At 35.2% G+C, this 14,007-nt stretch overlaps 1 pseudogene; it reads right to left on the reverse strand.

The window, feature by feature from the left end:
• Positions 1-3,794: 3,794 nt before the first annotated feature.
• LOC142616988 (protein DETOXIFICATION 43-like) lies at positions 3,795-8,221 on the reverse strand (annotated as a pseudogene).
• Between the last annotated feature and the right edge of the window lie 5,786 nt (positions 8,222-14,007).

The following is a 14,007-nucleotide window of genomic DNA, read 5'->3' on the forward strand; positions in this document are numbered from 1 at the left end:
GAGAAGTCAATAGGAGAATCAAGAGCAGCTACAAGAGGATCAGGATTAGCTATAGGAGGTTCAAGAGCAGCTACAGAAGGAATATGTGTCTCATCTGGAAATAGATCTAAGACAGAAGAGGAAGATAAAGAAGCACAAAGTGAGAGAGCTCGACAAAGAGGCGATGTTCCCAAAAGACAACATTGCAGGAGATACGAAGACGATGAGAAATAGGATCATAACATCGATATCCCTTTTGAGTTTCGCTATAGCCAAGAAAACAACAAAGTCTTGACCTAGGTTCAAGTTTGTTATGCTCATGTGGCTGAAGAAGAATGAAACAAGCAAAGCCGAATGAGCGAAGGTGGTGATAGTCTGGAGGTGACCCAAAAAGGCGTTCATATGGAGTTTGATTTTGGATGACAGGACTGGGAATGCGATTAATAGAATGAACAGCAGCTTCGCCTCAAAATGGAACAGGAACATTGGCAGAGAGAAGAAGAGCACGAACAGTGTCAAGAATATGACGAAGTTTTCATTCGGTTCTACCATTTTGCTGAGAGGTACCTGGACAAGTTAGTTGATGAACAGTGCCATAGGAATGCAAAATAGCTTGGAAAGCATATTGAGTGTACTCAAGAGCATTATCAGATCGAAAAATTTTGATACGTTTTGAAAATTGAGTTTCAACCATTTTTGCAAAATTAGAATATACTTGCAATAATTCAGAATGATGTTTCATATTAAAAATCCAGTTATAGCGAGAGTAATCATCAACAAAGATAACAAAATATCGAGATCCACCAATATTAGAGATAGAGGAAGGTCCCCAAACATCAAAATGAATAAGGTCAAAGATATCAGTGGATATTGATTCACTAGTATTGAAAGGCAAATCTGGTTGTTTTCCTAACTGACATGAAACACAATCAAAATTTTCTGTAGACACTGAACCTAACAAACTTCTAGAAGCCAATTGTTGTACACGAGAAGAAGATGTGTGACCAAGATGAGCATGCCAAAGTTCAAGGGAAGGAATAGAAGAAATTGCAGCAGCTGCGGCAATAGAAACAGGAGCAATAAGTGGAAGACGAAGGTTGTCTACGGGAAACATAAGCCCAACTTTGGGACCGGTCCCTAGCTCCTGTTCCGTCATTGGATCCTGCACAATACACCCAGAATAATAAAATATAATTCGATAACCCAACTCAGCTAATTGTCCCACAGAAAACAAATTGTAAGAAAAGTCAGGAACATTAAAGACCTTAGAAACTGAGAGGTTGGAGGTTGAAACGGAACCTATATTATAACCAGACATTGTGGAACCATTTGCTGTGCGAATAGTAAGAGGGTGTGGTGCAGGTTTAAGTTCAGAAAATAAGGACGAGTGGGGTGTCATGTGATTGCAACAAACAGAATCCATAAGCCAAGAGGAAGGAGACATACCAGATAAAGCTGAGAGAGAAGAGGAATAAGATGCATTACCAACCATATGAATGACATTGGTGATGATGTTTTTAAGGTCATCTGTGGACATGGTGAAAGTGCGACCTGAAGACTTAGACTGTGTAGAGATGAGAGCCATTGGTTGGACACTCTCAATGTTAGCAATAGTGGCAGCAGAAATTGAAACAGCTGATTTATTGCGCTGATAGAAAGTCTCAATATTATGGCCAAAATGTTTGCAAAAATTGCAAAAACGTTTGCTCGGTTGTCGGCGACGATTGTTGCAAAAGGAAGAAGACCTGTCTTTATTCTTCATTTAGAAGCAAAATATGCAAAAATGGGTTGCAAAAATGAAATCTATGCAAAAAACTGGGTAAGGAGCACCTGGACTGCAAATAAAAGTCAAACCTGGAGAAAAGTCAACGGTCAAAGTCAACCTTCAAGTCAAATTCAACGCAGGTCAACGTCAGTCAACGCGGGTCAATGATGACGTGGCGGGTGACTCCTCAACGGTGACTGCTACAGGTCTGGAACCCAAGGATGATGTCTAGAAGACGTCGAAGGTTCAACGGTGAAAGGCAGCAGCAGTTGTTATAACGGTAGAAGCGATGTTGAGAATGAAGTAACACCATTAAAAGTCAGAGCAGTGGCTCTAATACCATGTTAGAAATACTGAATTCAATAGGATTGTATTTCTCCCTGAAAGAATATACATGAGTGCCTTTATATAGGAGGCATATGAGTGCAGTATAAGTAAATATGAGTGTAATACAAGTAAGAGTGCTATACAAGTAAACTAGTTGGGCCTAAAGCCCACAACATTATACATGTTAACAAACCCAACTTGCAAACCCCACTATTTACAAGAGCTATATATTGTTGCTCAAGTCAATGTCATTCATGATTCAACTTAGGTTCCATGAGCCCAAGCCTCCATGAGGCATTTAGTTGAACAGGTGGTTGCCTCGTAGCTTGAGTTGGAGATGTTTTAAATGGTTTTGCCGTACAAAAATATGACTTCTGGGGAGTGGATCGATGAGATCAGGTTTGAGTTTGACACCATGGAATAAAAGTCCATGGAAATCAAGATAAAAGCAAAAAACATGGAGTAAGAAACAGTATAAATCAAAAGCCTTAAACTTGATTTTCCCAATACTCAACTCCTCTGATGTAGAATACTGTGGCTGGTGTTGAACTAATCTCTGCAATATTCCATTACCAATTCCCAGAAAAAGAAAAAAAGAATGTCAAGCCAGACTAGCCAGTGGTAATCAAACTATACAAAACCCTACCCACCATTTGTTTGCTTAGAATTATCATTTATAAAAGAATTAAAAAAAAAAGATCTCTCAGTCGTTTTGTGTTGTCGTGGTTCTCCAAAATTATAAATCTCATGTAAAATAATACTAATAACCATTTTTAATCAGACAATTTGATTTATTCATTTTTTTTTTCCAATACTTTTCCTAGTTTTCCTGTGTATTCCAAGAAACCAAGTAGAGCTTTGTAGTCTTGCGTAAACGGTGATTCCAGCCTATTTGAACACATAGCATTTAACACATAACCGCGTCTACTCCCTAAGAACCTAATATTTGAATAATTTTCTTTATATTTCCTACATTATTTCCTTAACCAAAACTTCATTTAATAGGGTAAATTACGTATTTGGTTCCTATCATTTACACCATATTTTGATTTGGTCCATAACTTTTCAGTATTATGTCAATTTAGGCATTGCCATTATCTTTTGGATGTAAATTGCTGACGTGATTAATGGCCAAAATTAAAAATTAACTTCCATTAATATAACAATAAACTAATTTATTTATTTTGGGTGTGTTTTGGGTGTGTCCTATGTCAGCAATTTTCATTTAAAAGATAATGGCAGAAATTCTAAATACAAAAAAAAAAAACTTAGATGGTTCCTCAAAAAAAAAACTTAGATATGTTAAATGATGAATATAATCTATGTTACTCATAATGAGAAGCCAAAAGATAGTTTACCAATTTTATAAGATTCTAATAACATTATAAGTAGGTCCAAGGCTCAAGGCTGATACAAAGAAGAAGAGAAAAAAAAAAAAGAGAAGCTAGAAAGAATTCTGTTTGGGAATAAATTACATAATATGAGAGTAATAAAAGAAAAATAGAAAGGCAATGACTATAAAATTTCTTGGAGCTTATTAAGATTTGGGAGCAAATCCAAATGATGAAAATGCTTAACTGATTATTATTGATCCAAAATTAAAGGAGGTTTATACATACAAACCACTGAAAGAGAAGAAACAGAGCATAACTAACTTAACTAGCTTAAAGTCACGTGTACAGTACATGCTTATTTAACAATCAATAGAGCTTGCAATCACCTACTACCATGATGGGTTTCTGAGAAAATGCCAAGGTCCTGTTCCAGTGTCCATCCTGCAAATTTTGAGCCAAGTCTATTACAATCAACATCAAAGTATAGAAGTTCTATAACATAAATACTTTGGAAACTTGTAGGTTAACAATTAATAGAGTAATACAACATAGATAGAAACTTGTAGGTTAAAAATTAATAGAGGAATACAACATAGATATTGTTGTGCATTTCTTTCTTCCAAATAAATTAATATTTATATACACTTTTTTTTAAGTAGATGAAGGCCTTATAGGTGTAAATATTAAAAAAATATCCATCTCTCTTCTTATGATATAAGATAGTTATTTCCTATAGGGATTCTTAAGAGAAATGGCACCTTCCACAATTCATAATGTGGTTATTTCAGTAAATTTAGAGTGTTAAGCGATGTTATGTTGGGGGTTCTGTATTTGTTTACTTAATAAGAGCCTTGTAGTTCAATTGCATTGTCTGTTTTTATTTACGAGGGAAATTAGGGCATGAATCCTCCCTCCCTATTGTTGTAAATAAGAAAAAGAAAAAAAAAAGAGTCCCAGCAAGTAAATGCTGACTTGAAAGTTGAAACCACAACAATGTGAAATTGTATTTTAATAATATTAACAGTGAAAATTACCTCCAAAAAATTTATAAAGATATAGACAGAAATAAAGAAATTACCTCCTAATACCAACAAATGCGCGCAAAAACATATAAATGGTTAAAGAAATCCAGATTCCTACAAATCCATTGCTTATTTATAGAACAAATAAGGATGCAATGCTTGCTACAGCCATAAGAAGCTGAAAAAAGAAATTTGACATGGAGCATTTTATCAATGAGAGACTTGGAGAGAATATATTACATTTTATCAAAGGGTCTATTTATAAACTTACCAATGAGTATGCTGAACATGCAAAATCAGATGCTCCGAAGTTCACTCCATCAAAGACAAAAGCTAATGAATTTATCGGTTGCGTAGCAGCGACAAACTGTTGGATTGGAAGAGGGAAATTTGTGTTAATAGAAAGAAAAACTAAATAAATAATTAAGCAATGTTGTTTTTGATCTTGTAAATGAAAGTACCAGGAGTCCTATTTTTATAAGGTGCAGAACATTGACATCACTTGAAAAGATCCCAGCTCCAAAGTAGAGACCAACTCCAACAACAAGAGCAAGCCCCACCCCAAGAACAAAACTCATCTGTAAGTGTTGCATAAATTAAGCACTCACAATGGAACTTAAGAAATGAAACAATTTCATTATTGTAAACTTGATGAGTTCTTCCCATAATAATCTTGGCAATCATTAGGTATGATGTGTTAGAATAATGATTAAATTCATCATTTTCTAACAGTTTAGTTGTTTAGGATAAGTACCTGTAATACCCGGGTTGCAGTAGCTGTTGCCTTCTTAAGGTCTTTCTCAGCGAAAGCACAAGCTAGAATTGCCTACAGAAAAAGAGAAAAAAAAAAATGCAAGCAAGACATGTTACTGATTGATTGCTATATGTATTGCCGATTAAGAATTAAGAATAAGAAATTTCAATATATGTTACATGATTAGTTATTAAATAGACAAGAAAAAAATGTCCTTTTCCTGTGCAGCAACAGCCAAGCCATCTGAGAGAAGTGATGATGTCAACCAGGCCTGTAAACAAGTCTGGAATGCAGCCATGGGTGTTGCACCCAGCCGTGCAGCCAATGAAGCTGCAAAGGTCACACAGAATGTGACAGCTACAACTCTTAATAATAGCAGACCACCTATGTCCATGCATATAAACCAAAGTTAAACAAAAGCCAATTGTAAATCTTGAGGATAATTTAATTCAAAATTTCATATGTCATTAAATGGAAAACTCTTAAAGTATAATTGATGGATGAAGTTGAATTCCAATTATGCATGTATGAGCTAACTATGTTACAGTTAGACAAAATAAACAGAAAGAAAACAGTTTCTCCTTAAAGAAGCAGTCAGTGGCAAACTAGCTTTAACTCAACTGAGGTGTGTGGGTTAAATATCCACTTGGTTCGTGTGTAATTTACCAATAAAAAATAGTAGTCAATAATGTAGGAATTAAGCCCCTTACCATTTTTAAGGAACCGACGAAACTGCGAAGCCTTTAGACTTGGAGGTAGGAGATAGACTTTTCTCATTGATATCAACAAGAGGATTGCACAAAGCAAGTACCTAAAAGGACCATCAGAATATAATAAATTATCAGAGAAATAACAGTGAGGATGCCCCGGAACATCTCAAGAAATAAATCTGTCAATAACTGAACTTTGTAAAACAAATTTGTAGTACTTCAGGTTAACTATTAGTTGCTGAGAAAGAACATGTGCAATTGCTGCACCTCTGATGCTTAATTTCATGACAAAGATGAATACCGGGTCCATAATGATGTTTGTTGTATATCCCAAAACTATATTTAGACCAAACGAAAAAGAGTTAGGGTATATGTCCAGGAAAATAAAGTTACTGAAAAAGTTCCAAATTTAAACAAACTAGTAGTCTAACTATGATTTTATTTTCAGTCATCAACAAATAGTTTTGGTCAATTGCTCCTTTCTTGCACTCAATCGTAGGCACAACATCAAGTTGTCTTAAGGTAGCATAAAATCTGTAGTAGAAGTATTGATTTCGATCCATAATCTATTTCTTTTCTTTTCTTTTTTTTAATTTTATATATATATATATATATATATACATATACATATACATACATATACATATACATATACATATACATATATATATATATATATATATATATATATATATATATAGAAAATAAACCCTTTTTCTACATATTTTCTTTATCTTAAGGTTGTTGAAAGAGTAGCCCATCATAAAGAGGTTCTCCAATTCATGTCCATTTCATAACAAAAAATATTACCAAATTTAAAACTAAGTACTTATAATGAACATACTTCAAATAAAGAAGGATGAGCATAAATTAAAAAATCAACATACCAATGACATATAGAGGAGTTTTTGTATCCTTAAACCCTCGAAAGATCCCTTGCATGGCCAAGGATAGAAGAACTGCAGGAGCTCCAAGTGATCGTAATTTCAAGTACTTAAGTGCTGGGATTAGCATGGGGGAACTCTATTGAGAGAGAGAGAGAGAGGAAAAAGACAGGAACAAAGAATGAGGGGTGCATTTGTCTACATATTCAATAAGCAAGAGCTAAAATTGTATGCTATTATGTAAAGCAGTACTCAGAATGAAGACATTAAATGAGGCCAGGAATTGCGCCAAAAAGTAGAGCTGTTGATGCTGAAGCAATATGCCTCTTCTCCCATGATTTTAGTCTTATTTTTGTTGCCACCAATAGTTTTCTTGAAATCTGATAATTAATAAATCACCAAGAATTTGACATGTCAAAATGAGTACATCAAAGATTTTGTCTTCATTTTCCCACAGCACACACTATTGACTTGAGAACCTGAACTTAATTATAAATGATGCTCTAACTTTAGCATTTCGCATATCGGACAAAGACATATACAAACACGTACATAGAGAGAGAGAGAGAGAGAGAGAGAGAGAGTTAGTACCAGTTTCTAGCTTTGAGTCTTTTGCATTTGTCTTTGCATCTGCATCATTTTCCATATCCTCAGGTGTATGTATTTTCCCGCATACACTCTTTCCCTGCACTGGTTTCAGCAGAGGCATATTCAGTTTCCTGACCATCTTCCATACCCTCAACCTTTTCCAAGTTCTTATTTGTTTCTGCAACTTCATTTTCACTGTTTTTCGATGAACTCTTTTCCTAGTTCTTAGCCTTTTTTCCAGCTTTACCTTTCTCCATGTCCTCAAGCATATCATCATCATTAGAGCCTTTCTCTGCTGGTTTGATGCTGGCTCTTCCAGAAATTGTATCTTCCTCAGCTACAAATGAAGTTGTGATACTTACCATTGGGAATATGGTAATCCTTGAAGCTTGATTGAACAAAGCAATAGAAACTCCTGCAGCAGCCAGTTCCACAGGCCCTGTACAGAAAAGAAAAAACTTCAAAATTAAATTATTTCACTTATTGATTTATGATAATTTATTCAAACTTATTGGAAAATTCTCCCATTGGGGCCAGGAATATAATGCAGATGATGGGTCTGGACCATCTTTTTCAAATCTTTTGTCTATGACAGGCAGTATCAACCTTAAGTGGATGCGGTAAATGCTGTCTAAGTTGAAATACTTTCTCAACTTAGACATCCAATACCAAAAAATAAAAAATAAAATAGAAGCATCTTTGAAATCCAAATAGCATGCATATACTTTGAAACTTAAAACATAGTTTCCAATGCAAAACCAAATTGAAGATATACCTTGCATGTTTAAAGAAAACAAAGATTGGCAACTTCTTCCTAGTTTGCTCTGCCAGTGCACACGAATTTTCGCTCTTAGCCATGATCTCGAATGCCAAACAATATATAATAACTGAAGTTGTTGTTTCTGTGATAAGCAGTGGTTTCAGTTCCAAGCATACACAATGCCACTCTGATAATTCACTCCCTACTCACTCAGCTATATAATCTGCAGGGTGCAACATAATTTTAAACCTGTTAATTGATTGCAAAAGACAAAACCATGTGCACTATTATGTTTTTAAAACCATATGATCCCATTCCAAGCACAGTGCATGCGTTAACAAGAATGGCAATTAATTGAAATGAAAACTTGATCATCAAGAAACAAACTCAAAGTAGTAATCCCAACCTTGTTTGTCTAGACTATCACAATGCAGCTATTATAGCCAGGGTTACAGATCAAAAAGCAAAGGGTGGCCTTAGACATTATCAATAACAAGGGCGGCGGCATGTGAAGGACAGGGTGGTCACAGGACCACCCTGACCTGAAAAAAAAAAAAAATTTATATACAATAATATAAAATTTTATATTTGTCTACCCTTTAAAAAAAAATTTGGGAACACCCTCAAGTTTTTTATGCCAATGAAATTAAACTTTGCTCCATAGTTTGTTCTATTTAACAATATATTGGGGCTTTTCAAGCAAAAAGAAAAGGCCCAAAAAGAAATTTTGAACTAAAATCTGAAAAAAAAAAATGATAACATAGCAATTAGCAAGCCCAAATGCCCAATAGATCCAGGAAAAAAGCCCAAGATCAATCTCACTCACTACTCAGACAGAATTTTAAATCAACAAAAATAATAATAATTAAATTTTAATAAACTAAATACCTAATGCGCCACAAAAAAAAAAACCAATACCTCGACCTCAAGAAATTCAGATCCTAAATACCCAATACCTCAAAATTGAGATCCTAACTAAAAGCTCGGATTTGTGTTAAAAACACGAGCATTTTAGACCCCAAATTAAAATATTACGGCTCGATTTTACTCTAACTTAAACTAAGTGCATAATAGAGTAAATCCGAGCGAACAAACAAAAAAGCTATTCTAAGCCATATTCATCATATCACAGCAGTAAAATAAAAGCTAAAAGAGTAGAGAAGAGAAATGCAAACACAAGATAACACACCGATGTGTTATCAAAGAGGAAACCGAAAAACTCGGCGAAAAACCTCTTCGCCACCCTCCAAGCTGATCCACTAGACAATAAGTTGGGATACACAAATAGCAAGAGACCTTCCAAACCTAATCTACCTAGTGCACCTAAGTCCTCCAAGCTCCTACTCCAACAAGGCTTCTTGGAACCGTATCTTGTCTAGCTTTTCGGATCTCGCAATGCGCCCGATTGCATCCACCAAAGCTTGGCTTCTTCCAATACTTCCCAGCAGCACCAAAACCTCACTTGACACTTAGAATGGGTGTGGTAAGTGTTTAGGCTATCAAACTCTCAAAGATATGGATATAGAGAGGTAGGAGTTGAGGAAAACCACAATGGATTGTGTAGATTATTGTGGGTATAACAATCTCTATCTCTCAAGGGTTGTGGCTAGGGTTTTCTCTCTGAAAAATACTCCTTTCAATATGTGGGTAATGAGGGTATATATAGTGTGGGTGAGGATGTAGTGGAGCAGATATGACAAAATAGCAAAACAGAATGTTTCGCGAGTATTTCGTGGAAAGGCTTACCCGCAAGACGCGAAAATTAGCTGTCATCATCTGTCATGACTCTTCGCATTCCAGTCATGTGCTAAGCACATGCTTCACTTCGCAGGAAGGCTACTCGTGAGCTACCCACAAAAACTTCTTTGGTCTTCAATGTTGCCTTAAGTCTTCACACTCTCTCTCACACACAACCCTTACAAAGACATCCCACATAAAATACAAGGTACATAAGATTGAACAGAATTACAATCAAATTTGGTACGGAATTAAAGCCAACACACAATAGTTGTAAAAACAGAACTTTACACTAACCTAAAAGGTAAAAAAAAAAAAAAAAAAACCCTCATCCTAAGCCCACTGAGCCCAGCATCTCAGGCTCTCAGCAAGTAGCGCCTCCATGGCTTCACCGCTGACAGCAACAACAACAAAGCAACTCAGCAATGACAAGACCTCGCCCGTGGTCCCAAAGCACATTAGTTGATCAGTGATGGCAAGATCGGATTGGACTTTGAAGAAAGGCTTGGCCTCTAGTCCTCGACGTGCTGCCGATGCCCCTGCCCAGTGCCCCTCAAGGTATTTCAGTTCTTTCTCTTTTTCTCTGTCTCATCTCTGATGTGCTCTAAGAGTGAGGGCGGATCTCTCTCTCTCTCTCTGTTAGTCTGTTTCTCTTTGAACTGAAAAATGAGACTATCTTTCTTTGGAATTGAATAGCTTTGCCTTTATTTGACATTTTGAATTTATCGGTTTGTGAGTTTTTTGTTTTGTGTATTGTTAATTTTGTGCATTGTGAATATTTTATATTCTTTAATGTTTTGTGTGTAATGTTGATTGACTCTTGTGACCTTGTCTGTTGAGTGGGGGGTGGATGGGGGCCAGGCAAAGGGAGTAAAGTGACTTTTTCTCTATCTCTTTTTACTAAATTGTGTAATTTATGCTTTTTAAAGAATACCCTGAGAAAATTTTATGGAGCCGCCACTGATCAATAAGCATGTGAAATGAAAGCCACAAATTTACGTACCATGAAATTGGAGTGAATTTAAACCCCATTTCTTTACATTAAGCAATAGATAAACCCTCCCTTAGTCCCTTTAATCAAGTAATATAGTAATTCTAAAAGTAACCCATTTTTTTTTTCTTCTAAGAGATTCTTTTTACTATAGTAGTAGAGCCCTCACTCGTCACAAAAAAGTTGTTGTGTGGTCCATTGACCCCTGCTGTTATGGATCGTGGTCAATCGTTGATTATTACTTATTTGATGAAATTAACTATGCATATTGGAAAGTACGTATGTGAGCTTTTTTGTAGTCCCTTGATGAGAAAGTCTGGTTAGCAGTTGAAATTGGATGGACCAAACCCACAGAAGCTCCCACATATTGGGATGATGGATCAAGGCTGTAAACTTCAACAATAGAGCCTTGTTGACTAACAAAGCAAAGGAAGCATGGACTATTCTTCATAGCACCTATGAGGGAACCAAAGAAGTTAAAGACTCAAAACTTCAAAGATTGACTAGTAGTTTTGAGGAAATTAGGATGGAAGAAGACAAAACCTTTGATGAGTTTTACGAAAAACTTAAGGATATTGTGAATTCTTCATTCAATTTAGGAGAGAAAATCCCTGAGCCTAAGATTGTAAGGAAAGTACTTCAATTTCTTCTGGAAAGGTTTCACACCAAGACTACTACCATTGAAGACATTGACAAGATTCCTTTGATTGAATTGGTTAGTAACCTTCAAACTTATGAGTTAGGTCTGGCTAAAATTGGGAAAGGTAGAAAAAGCAAAAATATGGCTTTGAAGGTCAAAGTCAAGATGATGAGGATGGAGATTTTTTTGATGATGAACAGACTAAGTTCAAGGCATACATCACAAGGCATTTCAAAAAATTCATTAAGAATGCCAAGTGAAGATGATAGAAAAAGAGCCTAGAAAATCGGGATTCACTTTAAAGAAATCTCTAGACAAGCCAAATAAGGAGAACAAGGAGGGTGGTCAAAACACCAATATTCCATCTGACCTTAAGTATTTTGGTTGTCAAGACTATGGTCACATGAAGCAAGAATGTCCAACATATCTCATGTCAATAGGGAAGAGCAAAGCCCTAATTGCAACTTTGAGTGATACTAAACCCAAGAGTGATTAAGATGATAGTGACCAAGAAGAGAAAATCATGGCTTTCATTGCCATTGTTGAACTTGCTAATGACACTAGAGAGGAAGTAAGTGAGGATAATGAATTAGATGAATCTAATTTTGAGAAGTTGGATGAAAATGATGACATCGAAATAGCCTATTCTAAGATTTACAAAAATTTTAAAAAATATGAGAAGCTTTACAGATGGGCTATGAAGAAGTTAAGCAAGGTGGAGATAGAGAGAGATGATCTTTCTACCAAAGTTGATGAAGGAAATCAAACCATTGGAGCCTTACGGTTTGAGAACAACTTCTTGGCTGAGAAGACTGAGAAGTTAGATTCTGAACTCTTCCAAGTGCGAGAACAACAGGAACGTACATCAAGTGCAAAACTAGATGACGTGTTAAGCATTCAAAAGTCTTCATTTGACAAGACATGACTAGGGTTTGTCAGTTCTTTTCTACTTGTGAAAATTCTAATTCTGCTTGCCATGAAATTATTTTTGTACCTCCTTGTGATGATACTAAAATTGATAATAAAGCTTCTAAAACAGAAGTTGAAATGAAGGTTAAAAATGATAATTAGAAATCCATCTTAGTTGCACCCCCTAAACCTATTAAGAAAGAAGGAAAGAAGGATTCTCATCACTCCACTAACAAGAAGAGTCAACTGAAGAAGATTCACTTTTGTTATCGTTGTGGTGTAGCTAGACACACTCATCCCAATTGTTATAAATGGCTTACTAGCCAACAAAACAATTGTGTGTCATCTTATAGTAGAATCAACTTCAAAACTCTTTGTTCATCTTGGAGAACTTCTCAAAGCTATTTTTCTTCTCTCTAATTTCCAAGGATTCACTCTTTACTTACCATCTTCCAAACGTCGCCCTCAAAATAAGAAAACTCCTCCTCCTTACAAACCATCTATGTGGAAGGAAAAAGATCCCTCTCGGTGATTTTGTGTTAATGTTTTCTTGCATACGTTTGGGTGTTTATTTTGGCATAGTGAGTCAGTCTAGCTTTTTATTGCATTAGGTTGGTTGTTTGTTTATTGCTTTCAAGAAAACAAAAAACAAAAACAAAAATTTTAAAAATTGAAAAATACATAATCAATATGTGTTTATGTTACTGGTACTTGTGTACCTTGAATGGCCATTAAAACAAAATTTCATAACTTTGTATCTTGTGTAGCTTGGATGCTGGTTTGTTTTATCTTTTTATCTCTACAAATATTTATTATTCAAACAATTAGTAAGCATATTCAAATTTATAGCCATGTAGATTGTGTTTTGATATAAACTTAAATTTCTATTTCCCAAAAAAAAAAAAACTAAGAATTAACCTAAACCAAAATTCAACCAAAGTTATAAAAGGGAGAAATAAGACTTTGTTATGGGAAATTAAAAAAAAAAAAAAACCAAAACACTTTAAAAAAAAACCCATCAACCTTTGTTAGAGTTATAAGAAAGAACGAAAATTCACCGAGAGAGAGAGAGAGAGAGAGAGAGAGAGAGAGAGAGAGAGAGAGAGAGAGAGAGAGAGAGAGAGAGAGAGAGAGAGAGAATGCTCATAGTTTTTGTGTGAGAAAAATATGGACTGAATGGGATAAATGATATCAAATTTATATAAAATAAAATGGGAAGAAGAAGATTTAGGTTATAAGAAATAGAAAGGAGGAAAGAAGTGTAATGGTGAAGTAGAGAGTAGTGGGGGGAGATAAAGAGGCAAGAGGGAAGAGAAATGTTGGAGGAAATGTAACCATAAGTATGGACTAATAGGGAGAGAAGAGATTTTTGTTGTTTTTGTTGTTGTTGTCGTTTTTTTTTTGTTTTTGTTTTTGTTGAGAGTAGTGAGAAGAAAAGTTTAAAAGAAAAAAGAAGAGGTAGAAAAAAATGGATGATGTGGCTCAATAGTTGAGTAACAAAATTTATATATATATGGAAAGAAAATGACACTCAATATTGAAAGGAGCTTTCATTATTGACATTTGGAGTTAATTATGGCATGTAGTGCATCACATTGGCCACAAAG

The sequence above is a fragment of the Castanea sativa genome, chromosome 11 (genome assembly GCF_040712315.1).
Source record: "Castanea sativa cultivar Marrone di Chiusa Pesio chromosome 11, ASM4071231v1".
Taxonomy (NCBI): Eukaryota; Viridiplantae; Streptophyta; class Magnoliopsida; order Fagales; family Fagaceae; genus Castanea; species Castanea sativa.